The 12405-nt window shown below is 36.0% G+C and overlaps 1 long non-coding RNA gene across 1 annotated transcript in view; it reads right to left on the bottom strand.

Moving 5' to 3' along the window:
* Positions 1-267: 267 nt before the first annotated feature.
* The window catches only part of LOC147361809 (uncharacterized), a 111262-nt gene continuing 99124 nt past the window's right edge, over positions 268-12405 (bottom strand). Inside the window, exon 2 of the long non-coding RNA XR_015137648.1 lies at positions 268-4104. This is a non-coding gene — a long non-coding RNA (uncharacterized LOC147361809). The remainder of the gene's footprint in view (positions 4105-12405) is intronic.

The raw sequence follows: 12405 nt of genomic DNA on the forward strand, positions 1-12405 counted from the left end.
TATATGGTAAGTAGAGATCCAAAAGCAAGCAAGCAAGGAAGAAAAAAAAAATGATACTAGAAACAAAGGGAGAAATGCTATAGCAATGACATGAAACAGCACTAAGTACATAGAATTGAATGCATACATGAAAGTGGTGAATCTATTTAGAAAGGTGTCTGGCAGTTTATTAATGGTGATATGAGAGAACATAAGGTATAATGCATGCACACATTTGGGGATGAAACAATTATGGAAGGGCTTCCCATATGGCTCTGTGGTAAAGAATCTGCCTGCCAATGCATGAGGCGTGGGTTTGATCCCTGGGTTGGGAAGATCCCTGGAGAAGGAAATGGCAACCCACTTCAATATTCTTTTCTGGAAAATCCCATAGACAGAGGAGACTGGTGGGCTTGTAGTCCATGGGTTGCAAGAGAGCTGGGCATGACTTAGTGACTAAATCAAAACAAAAATTATGGGAACTTGCAGATTTTCTCTTCTCTATTCTTCTATTCTGTCAGTAAAATGTAAAGACAGGGTCAGTGAGTTAAGCGTAAATAATAAGAACAGTTGAATCCATAAAGTCAGAAAAACACTTAAATATCATACTTTTAGCCTGGAAAAATAGATGGATTAGATAAATAGAACATGATTGTGGAATAACAGTAAGGGTTCGTGTGAAATCTTTGATCATGACTTTAAACTTGAAGATGCAAAAAAATGAGTTATCCTTCAGTCATATTCAGCATGTTGGTATATTTGTTCTGGCCAGGGTTGTAGTTTAGCCAATTGAACATGAAAAAATAAGGGACTTAAAGGAAACGGAGATGTTTTCAAAAGAATGATTGCAATGATTTAATATGGCATTTATTTAGATTATGGGGGCGAGACTTAAGGGTATTTTGAAACAGAAAAAAAGATGAAAGTATAAATTGATTATAGATTACTCCATGACTCAGCTGCTAAAGAACCTGCCTGCAAATGCAGGAGCCACAAGAGATGAGGGTTTGATCCCTGGGTCAGGAAAATCCCCTGGAGAAGGAAATGGCAACCTACTTTAGTACTCTTGTCTGGAAAATTCCATGGACAGAGCAGCCTGGCAAGCTACCCTGTGTCCATGGGGTCACAAAGAGTCAGACATGACTGAGTGTATGCACAGGCATACATGGTAGGTTAGGAAGGTTGTTGTAATGGGAGTGACACATTTAGTGAGCTAGAAACAGAAGGTGTTAATTAGATAGTGGCATACTTGAAACTTAGATTAATTTAAGGAGGCAGTGGTTGTTATTGATTGTGAAAAGACCTTGTGAATAGAGCTGTGATTGAGTGTCTGAAGTATAGTGGAATATAAGATTATTTGACTCTGGAACAGATCAAGAAAATGAGGAGCAATACACATGTAAGTGCCAAGATAGCAAAAGCTGTTTTATATGCTGCTGGATCTATTATGTAAAGGTCTAAATAACTCTCAGGTCCATATTAGACACTGAAAAATGTTTATTGAAAGAAATTAATGTAATGAATGATAAAAGATATTAATGTGCCAACTTTAAGTACATTCAGTTGTTTAATATTTCATTTTATAAATGGTGTCTTAGTTCATTTGGGCAGACTGGTGGCTTATAAACAACAGAAATTTCTTGCAGTCTTGGAGGCTAGAAGTCTGAGATCAGGATGCCAGCATGGCTGAGTGAAGGACTCCTTCAGGTCTTGGTATGGGATACAGAGGGGCTCTTTAGGATCTCTTTTCAAGGTCATGAATCTTATTCACAAGGGCTCCACCCTCTAAACTTAATCACCTTCCAAGGCCCCACCTCCTGATACCACCACACTGGGCGTGGGATTTCAACATACAAATTTGGGGAGAATATAAACACAAAAGTTAAGGTACAGTGTCAGTCGCTCAGTTGTGTCCAACTCTTTTTGGCACCATGGACTATGTAGTCCATGGAGTTCTCTAGGTCAGAATACTGGAGTGGGTAACTTTTCCCTTCTCCAGGGGATTGTCCCAATCCAGGGATTGAACCCAGAAAGACCCTAGCAAATGGGAATCAAAGGAATAAAACTGGTATGCTACCTTTATCAGTGATGTTTCCTTACTTATATTTTAGAAAAAAGCAAACATACTATTTTGTTATTCTTGCGTGAGATGCATATGGCTTTTCTGGACATTTTTATACATTTCCAAAAAAATGAATGCAATTTTAAAAAGCACAAAGGAAATAGAATGAAATACCTAAAGTGGGGATAACTGAATTTTGCACATAGTAGTAGAGAACTATATTTCTATACCAAGACAAAATTTTGGTCTTTAAAAAATAAACCATGACAATTAGATTAATGCTGAAATGTAGCAGTGAAGATTCAGAATCTAAAGACTTGAAAGAATTCACATGCAAAATGAGGACTTTGCCCAGAGTAACCACAGATTAATATGAAACAATCACTATAAGAAGAACTGAATTAATTAGCTAATAAGTCAAGTACTTAAAGAAATTTCAGTCTCAAAATGTAGCAGAAAATCAGAAGAGATATTTTAAGAGATAAATTGAAAAGGAATTTGCAGTATCTTAAAACTGTCAAGGTAGTTTGGAGGAAGGGTTAATGAAAATCTTTTTAATTCATTCTATAATACTGACATAAGAACCAGAGAAGCATAACAAAAAGAAAGGAAAAATAAAGAACTTTCAACAAATGTTGCTTTTGTACATGAAAACATGAATTTTTATCACAAATTCATTATCATTAAATAAAACCCAGGTTCACCAGGATACACAACAATAATTTCAAATAACTGCAAACTGAGTCTACCGTGAGATTGATCCTAAGCCAGAAATTGTAATGCTACTGGTAAAAGTTTAAGGAGGAGAATGGCTTTTTGGGGTTCCTATGGATACTCTAAGGTCCTATGATTAATGTCCATAGAAAATCAAATCAACCTGATATAGTCAGGATGTCTAAGGACCCAAATACTTAAGGAATTAAGGTTTCTCTCATTCAACCAGGCAAGAAACTACATCCAGCTGAAGCAATTGTTTAGGGCAAAGAGAACACCAAGTGGTTCGGGAAACGGGAGTAAAAATTGCCAATAGTGATCCACAACTAATATCTTTCTATAGCACTTAGATATCATCCAGTATGAATTGAGGTCTGTAATAGTTATGGGTGTTCATTGGAAGGACTGATGTTGAAGTTGAAACTCCAATATTTTGGCCACCTGATACAAAGAGCTGACTCATTTGAAAAGACCCTGATGCTGGGAAAGATTGAAGGGGACGACAGGAGGAGAAGGGGACAAGAGAGGATGAGATGAGTTAGATGGCATCACAGACTCAATGGACATGAGTTTGGGTAAACTCCGGGAGTTGGTAATGGACAGGGAGTCCTGACATGCTGAGGTTCATGGGGTCACAAAGAGTCGGACATGACTGAGTGACTGAACTGAATAGTTATGACTGTTTCTTTATTTCAACAATGGATATATCTGTTTATGCTTTAAATATTTTCCTTCCCATCTCCCATTCTGTTATCAACAAATATAAAATATGATAATAGTAGCTAACCTTATATCTCAATGTTTAGGTTACAGAAAAGAGAAAGTGTGATTCATCCTGAACAGGAATGAGTACCAAAGACTTTGTAAGGACTTCATAAATTTTCTTTGAAAGATGGTTAGTATATTTTCAGTTGTACAGGGGTAGTTGAATCACATTTGGAAGAAGCATGAATTTAGAACTTACTTGTGGTTAGTAGGGATGAATATGGATTCCAAATTATCAAGAGATGAACCTTGATAACCTTCTACTCTGTCAAATTAGGTAAGCTGGTACAATGTTTCTCAGAATCTCTAGACTAAGTTTGGCCATAAAATTGTGCATACAATTTAGAAGGAATAGCTAGCTAGAGGCTTATGAGTTCCATGTAAAATAAAGCAAATTAGAGCTCGTATATGGTGTCTTGAATCTGCTGAGTCACTCACTCACCTTGTCTTGAAGCAGTAACTGGGCTTCTATATCCTCTACTTTTTTTTTTGTCTGGTAACTCCTCCTTTAGCTCCTTTGGGCCAGATATGTGTTCAAACCCTTGACAGATAACACTGGCCTCTTCTGCAAACCATCTGTATCACTGGGGTTGAATAATTAGAGATGCTGAAAGGTGAATGTGGCTTTTAGCTCATCCACATAGGTTCCAGGTCATTCTCACAAGCTCCAGTTTGCCCTTGCTCACTGTCACACTGTGTCCATATATCCTTATATATCACTTGCCTTCTTTATTTCTAACCCAGCACCAGACACAGAAGCTACAGATGTCAATGAACTGTTTAACCACTCCTAAAATTGCATAAAGAAATCTTTACAATAATTTGTTATATACCATTATTAATGGCCCATCTCTAATTCATTTCTGATACAAATGCATACAAAATTGAGCAGGCTTTCTCAAACTGTCTTTTTCTTTTTGAGGGAATCTGATTTAAATCTGTAAAGAATCTCTCTAGGAATGTTCCAGATTGTTTAGTCATTTTGTCATATATAATAAGAAAATCTTTTTTAGAAAAGCATTTTATTTTAAAGTGAACATTTTCTCTATCTAACTGAAGTTATGATGTTTAATTTACTATATTATGTAACAATAGCTCAGTTGGTAAAGAATCCGCCTGCAATGCAGGAGACCCCGGTTCGATTCCTGGGTTGAGAAGATCCCCTGGAGAAGGGATAGGCTACCCACTCCAGTGTTCTTGGGCTTCCCTTGTGGCTCAAGCTGGTAAAGAATCTGCCTGTACTATGGGAGACCTGGGTTCGATCCCTTGGCTTGGATGATCCCTTGGAGAAGGGAAAAGCTAAGCACTCCAGTATTCTGGCCTGGAAAATTCCATGGACTGTATAGGCCATAGGGTTGCAAAGAGTTGGACACAACTGAGCAACTTTCACTTTACTTCATTTTATAAGAAAATCATTGAACCAGAAATTTTTTAAAAATGTCTTGGTAGATTTAGAGACAAAATACATAGTACTTGGTAGGTTGAAATTTATCAAGTTTAAGATAACTAAAATTTGATAAAATTTGTTTTCATAATTAATTGACAATTCTATTTTCCTAATTTTATTCTAAATAAAATTTAATAATTCATAATTAATACATAGGCTTCATTTATAATCCTTTAAATCAAATGTTTACTAACAATTGTTGCTTGAAAGGATATACATTTTCAAGACCTTTATACTTTGAGGTAGTTTGAGTTGTATCACTTTTAAACTGTAAACTCTTTTTCCTTTTAAATCAATAGATAGCTACCTGAAGTACTATTTTTGCAGGTTTTTCACAAGCCCATCTACTATTTTGATATAGTTTATATATAAACTATATATAAAACTATAAACTATATATATATATATATATCTCCTGTATTCTGATTTGGTAAAATATATTGGAAATGACATTAAATATCTCTTGTGTTTTTATAAATACAAGATGCGAAAACATACAGTAATCTCATTGACTCTAAAGTTAATTGTCATATGGTGATAATAACTAAATTTTTTGACTGTTGCATAAAGAACACAGCCCCCGCCCACCCTTCACTTTTGCATAAACTTGAAAGTGGCATGTCTAAATTTTTATGTATATTTAAAAGCACATATGAGCTTGTTTCCTACTGTGTAGTTTTATTTAAATCTTAGTATTTTTTATTCTTTAGTCTTTAATGATGTTTGTGACTAAGAGTAAAGCCAAATTAAAATAAGCAACTTCTCAAAATACTTAAATACAAATTAAATGGTATGATACCTAGGATTTGCTTCAAAATAGTGTGACGTAGAAGAAAGGTTGTGAGGTAAAAGAAAGACTGAGGGCAAGAGGAGAAGGGGGTGACAGAGGATGAGATGGCTGGATAGCATCACTGCCTCAGTGGACATAAGTTTGCCCAAACTCTGGGAGATAATGAAGAACAGGAAAGCCTGGTGAGCTGCAGTCCTTGGCATTGCAAAGAGTTGGATTTGACTTAGCGACTGAACAAGAAGAAAGGAGCATAGTTAAAGAAGAAAGTGTAGATGAAACAATATCAGTCAAGTTTTGATAAATGTAGAAACCTCTTTACAAGGTCACTTATAGCTTCAGGATGGGAGTTGGTTACCAGGAAGAGCAAACACATGATTAGTAGGTTGGAACTTTGAGCTTGCACAAATTCCAAGGTAGGGAGTGTGGTTAGAATTTGAGTTTAAAAAGCTGGTCATTGATTTAATCAATCATGCCTACATGATGAAATCCCAAATAATTCTCTGTATACCTGAGCCAATAGAACTTCCTGATAAACAATATTGATGGGCCAGAAGGGTAGCCCTTCCTGATTTTTGATGAGAGGGCATAGAAGCTCTGTGTTCCCTCTGTGAATCATTATAGCAGTTAATTGAACCTCAGGAGATTGTAGCCAGTTCTTCAGAAGAGGTATAGCCCAAGGATAGCCCTCAAGACTTGACCTCTAAAGTGATAGCAGTCTTTGGAGGACTTTTTTTTTTGACCTGTGGGATCTAATTCAGGTTGTTATTGTTCAGATTTAACTATAGTACACCCAGTTGGGCAGACCAGTTGGAATAAACATAACTGTTTGAATAATGTTTACATTTATTTTGACATAAATTTTTCTTTGATATAGCCTTTTATTCCTCCATTGTTTATATTCTGTAAATCAAACTGGTGTTAGAAACACCAAAATGATTATATTTCCTAAACACACACACACTTATCTTTTTATCAGTGCTCATGACACCATCTTTGTCTAGAATGTCTTTCTTACATCACATAAGTATTGTCCAGTATGATTGACTGATTCCTTTGTACTCAGTTTAGTAATAACTTCTCCAGGGTGCTTTCTCAGCTATCATACACCAACCCCTTCCCACTCCAATACCCACACCAACTGCTGAAAATGTTGAAATAAGGTATCTGTTTTTAGGATGTTTATCAAACCTTGTGTATACCTCTATTACTGTACTTCTACATCATTTGATAATGGCCATCCTTAAGAATATGATTTTATTTTTCTGTTTTGGGTTGTATCTCCAAGACCTAGCTCAATGGTTGCAACAAAGTATGGGCAATAAATATTTGTTGTGGGAATCATCTGAATGAAATGAATGCATTTGTATATGTCTTTCATAATGTGCTTTCATTGTTCTCTAGATCTAAGCTTATCATAGGATTTAGTCTATAGGAAGTTATTTTATAACTTAACTAACTTTAAGCTTTTCTATTATATGGGGAACATTGCCTTGTTATGCTTTATATAAATTTCCTTCATGTTCAGATTAATCTATTCCAGCTACTTTGTGTACATTTTCTCAATTTGAAATGTCTTTGTACATTTTCAAATAAATATTTAGTAATTACTATGTGATTTGGAAATCTGAAGTCGAAATGATAACAAATATTAATTTTGACAATATGTATTACTAACAAAGTTAGATCTTAAGCTTGAAGATTATACAAATGTCTTATTTATCATTTGAGGTTATCTACTGTTGAGCAGTTATATTCCTAATTATTCTATTAGAGTGCATCTTTGTTACACTGATTTTTTTTTTCTCTACAGTGTATGTAAAGCAGGCTAGGTTTGGTCCAACAAATATTAGGACTGTGTCTCTATAATGTCACATGTTTAGATAATGAGTGAAAATTCCAATTAGTCTAAATGCATAATCTGTGTGTAATTAAAAAAATTGAAACAAGAAATTTGTTTTTTTTTTACCACTTAAATTTGCAACTAAGATTATGTAGGCCTCTGGACTCACTGTAAGACAGTTGAGAATAGTTATCTGCATCTTACAGGAGAAATTTCTGTAAGTACTCTTGTCATCAAAAGCTTTTCCAATCTTGTATACAGAGAATGGAAAAAAATACATTTTTATCTCTATATACCATTTTACTTTCCCTGGAAGAAACACAAGCTGGAATCAGATTGCTGGGAGAAATACTAATAACCTCAGATATGCAGATGACACCACCCTTATGGCAGAAAGTGAAGAGGAACTCAAAAGCCTCTTGCTGAAAGTGAAAGCAGAGAGTGAAAAAGGTGGCTTAAAGCTCAACATTCAGAAAATGAAGATCATGGCATCTGGTCCCATCATTTCATGGGAAATAGATGGGGAAACAGTGGAAACAGTGGCTGACTTTATTTTTGTGGGCTCCAAAATCACTGCAGATGGTGACTGCAGCCATGAAATTAAAAGACGCTTACTCCTTGGAAGGAAAGTTATGACCAACCTAGATAGCATATTCAAAAGCAGAGACATTACTTTGCCAACAAAGGTCTGTCTAGTCAAGGCTAGGGTTTCTCCAGTGATCGTGTATGGATGTGAGAGTTGGACTGTGAAGAAAGCTGAGCGCCGAAGAATTGATGCTTTTGAACTGTGGTGTTGGAGAAGACTCTTGAGAGTCCCTTGGACTGCAAGGAGATCCAACCACTCCATTCTGAAGGAGATCAGCCCTGGGATTTCTTGGGAAGGAATGATGCTAAAGCTGAGACTCCAGTACTTTGGCCACCTCATGCGAAGAGTTGACTCATTGGAAAAGACTCTGATGCTGGGAGGGATTGGGGGCAGGAAGAGAAGGGGACGACAGAGGATGAGGTGGCTGGATGGCATCACTGACTCGATGGGCGTGAGTCTGAGTGAACTCTGGGAGTTGGTGATGGACAGGGAGGCCTAGTGTGCTGCAATTCATGGGGTCACAAAGAGTCAGACACGACTGAGCGACTGAACTGAACTGAAGCTATTTCTTTGTAATTATGTAGACATGGATTAAATTTGTTTATGCATGAGATTCTCCTTTCCATCCAGGTTACTGTGTCCACTTACAGGTATTATTACTGTTGAAAAGTTAAAATAATGTATAATTTCTCTCTTAAAAGACAAATGTTTCAGCAGCTGCAAAAAACATGCCCTGCTCAGGACCCTGCAGAAATGTTATCATTCAACAATATTTCTGAATAAATAAATAGGGTGAGATTCACTCCATATTACTAAATATTGCCTGGAAATTATCACCAGATCCATTCCATCTATCTATTCCCACATGTTCTTGTTGTTTAGTCACCAAGTCATGTCCGACTCCTTGCGACCCCATGGACTACAGCATATCAGGCCTCCCTGATCCTCACCATCTCCTGGAGTTTGCCCAAGAGTTTGCCAAGTTCATGTCCATTGAATTAGTGGTTCCATCTAACCATTTATAATTTACATTCTTACTATATGTATTACATGTCTAGATACTATTATCTCTGATTTTAAAGTCCCAGTCAGTTCAGTCACTCAGTCATGTACAGCTCTTTGCGATCCCATGGACTGCAGCACACCAGGCTTCCCTGTCCTTCACCAACTCCCAGAGCTTGCTCAAACTCATGTGCATCAGGTCGGTGATGCTATCCAACCATTTCATCCTGTCATCCCCTTTTCCTCCTGCCTTCAGTCTTTCCCAGCATCAGAGTCTTTTCTAATGAGTCAGCTCTTGGCATCAGGTGGCCAAAGTATTGAAGCTTCAGCATCAGTCCTTCCAATGAATATTCAGAACAGATTTCCTTTAGGAGGGATGCTTGGATCTCCTTGAAGTCCAAGAGACTCTCAAGAGTCTTCTCCAACATCACAGTTCAATAGCATCAATTCTTTGGCACTCAGTTTTCTTTATGGTCCAACTTTTACATCCATGCATGACTACTGGAAAAATCATAGCGTTCATTATATGGACCTTTGTTGGCAAAATAATGTCAGCTTTTTAATACACTGTCTAGGTTTGTCATAGCTTTTCTTCCAAGGAGCAAGCATCTTACTTTCATGGCTGTAGTCACCATCTGCAGTGATTTTGGAGCCCAAGAAGATAAAGTCTGTCACTGTTTCCATTGTTTCCCCATCTATTTGCCACGAAGTGATGGGACCAGTTGCCATGACCTTAGTTTTTTGAATGTTGAATTTTAAGCCAGCTTTTTCATTCTCCTCTTTCACCTGAAGTCCCAACCACCTTAAATATTGAGCTTAAGTCACATCTATCATTGATGCCTCTGGGTTAAAATTAATTTCTCTTATCTTTAGTACTAATGCATAGTATACTACAAAGTAATACTTTCTTGCCCTCTAACTTTAATCTGTGTAAACTATGCCCATCTAGTTAGACACAAAGCTCTTTCAGATCACCAAGAAGGTCTTACTTTCCTGTACTATTTTCCTATTTCAACCAGCAACCCCAAAAATATAGTGCCAAACACTGAGTGGGTATACTATACATACATGACTGAGTGGGTATACTATACATACATGACTAATTGATTAATAGAATGACTAAACTGTCACTCAATGTGACCTTTTTTAAGAAACTTTCTAACATGAAAAGAAAGCCTTAGGCCAATATATTTAAAAATTTTGCAAAATAATGTATTTTCTTTTGTGGATTTAGCTTTATTTGTATTTAAGTGATTGCCTATATTTGACTATATCAATTTAATAAGGGAGGAGACAAGAGGCACAGAGAGACCAACAATATGAATATCACTGCTGTAGAGTTAGGTCTGAAACAAATAAGCCTGTATTCTTATCTCTCTTAGATGTCAGCTCTTTTTTCTTGAGCAAATTACCTAAGTTGTGTGTCTTATGATTTCATCCATATAATGATAATTTGTAAATACTTCATATTTTTATAGAAAATAAATGGATAAATGTGAAATAGATGAAGAGTGTGTGTATATATATACACATATAATGATATATATCACAATATACAATGTAAGCTTTAGTATCAGATCAGATCAGTCGCTCAGTCATGTCTGACTCTTTGCGACCCCATGAATCGCAGCACACCAGGCCTATACATATAGACATATATAGTTCATAACTTACTGTATAGTGTGATCACCATAGTATTATATCATTCTTAGACACACTTTCAAAACTAGTTAAGTTGTTTTGGGGATCTAGTTAAAGAAGATACCAAGTCAACCTCTGGGGAAGAACTCACTGACATAGAAATGTAGTTATAATATTTAGTATGAACTAGTAAAAATCATCAAGTTCAGGAGAAGGAAAATTGGAGCACCAAAGAGCATGTGTCATTTAGCTCACAGCCTGCAGGGATTGCTGCCTGAATCCTAGGAGAAAATGTCACTAAAATATATGTGTGACATTTAGAGGAAAAGGCAACCTGGTCCTGTAGCCTATGTCAGGGAGCATAATGAGGATTATTGTTGGCAAATGATGACATAGATACAACCACTTAAGTCTTACCAGCTGCTCCTCATTCTGGATGTATCTTATTTGTTTTCTAGGCACTAATTCAAGAGGTAAATGAGTTTTGCTGTGGTTCAGAGATTTGTGGTTTGGGGGTATTTTTCTAGTGTTTTGGTAGTATTAACAGCATCCTGCCATCCATAGCAACAGCTATGTATGCTGGGAAACAGATCACTAAAATGCTTTATGATCTGCCCCAAATTTTTAAATAGCAGAATAGAAATAAAACCTAGGCTATTCTGATCCATTGCTGTTTGTCCTGTACTTGGCTGCCATCTTTACACAGATTTTCATAGCTTACTGATCCTCAGAGTCACTTGAAAGATATTTTAAAAATCCATAATATTGAGTCATTGAAAATTTGACCCAGTATGTTGGTGGAGAGTCCAGGAAGCATAACTCTTTAGGTGTCCTTTCTGAATCTGAAACAGCCAGCTTTGGAAACCACTGACCTAGAATATGAATGATTCTTTTTTAAAACTTTCATTATTCATTCAGCTTTGGAATCAGCTAGTCTCGGTAAGTATCCTAGTTCAGACATGTAATTAGCTGTCTGGGGGAGCTTTTCAGAACCTCATGCTACTCTTCCTTGATTAAACCTACTTAGAAAGTGTTGTGAAGATTACAAATAATATGATATGGCCTATTACAGGTACTCAACAAATGACATCTGTTAAAAGATGAATAATGATGACCTAATAAAACTGCCCCAGCATGTTATAGATGATAATTTATACAGCTTTTAAAATCATTAATGATTTGTAAATGTACCATATGCAGTAACATATTTTCTCCTAACATTTTTTATGTAATTAGGTAAGTGTCATTGCAACCACAACAAATTCTAAAAACTTAGCATAAAAATTAATGAAATTTTACTGAACTGAATTCTGTTATAAAAGTAAATTATCATATATATAAAATAATTATCACAGCAAACTAGTTTGTTGAATTACATACCATTTACTATTTTAATTCTAAGAACAGCCTATCTAGTGTTTTTATAGTGCCTTGATTTTTTTGGGTGGTTGTTAGATAGTTGTGTTTGTATTGGTACTTAGAAAATTAAATCCAAGTATTTTTAGGAATAGGTAAGTTGAATTTTTGAGTTGTCCAGTTGATTTTCCCAGTCTTTAGGATTTTGAGAAGTCATAAAAAT

Source organism: Bos grunniens, chromosome 12, assembly GCF_055505025.1.
Source record: "Bos grunniens cultivar Pamir isolate PY7600 chromosome 12, Bosgru_T2T1.0, whole genome shotgun sequence".
Classification (NCBI taxonomy): domain Eukaryota; kingdom Metazoa; phylum Chordata; class Mammalia; order Artiodactyla; family Bovidae; genus Bos; species Bos grunniens.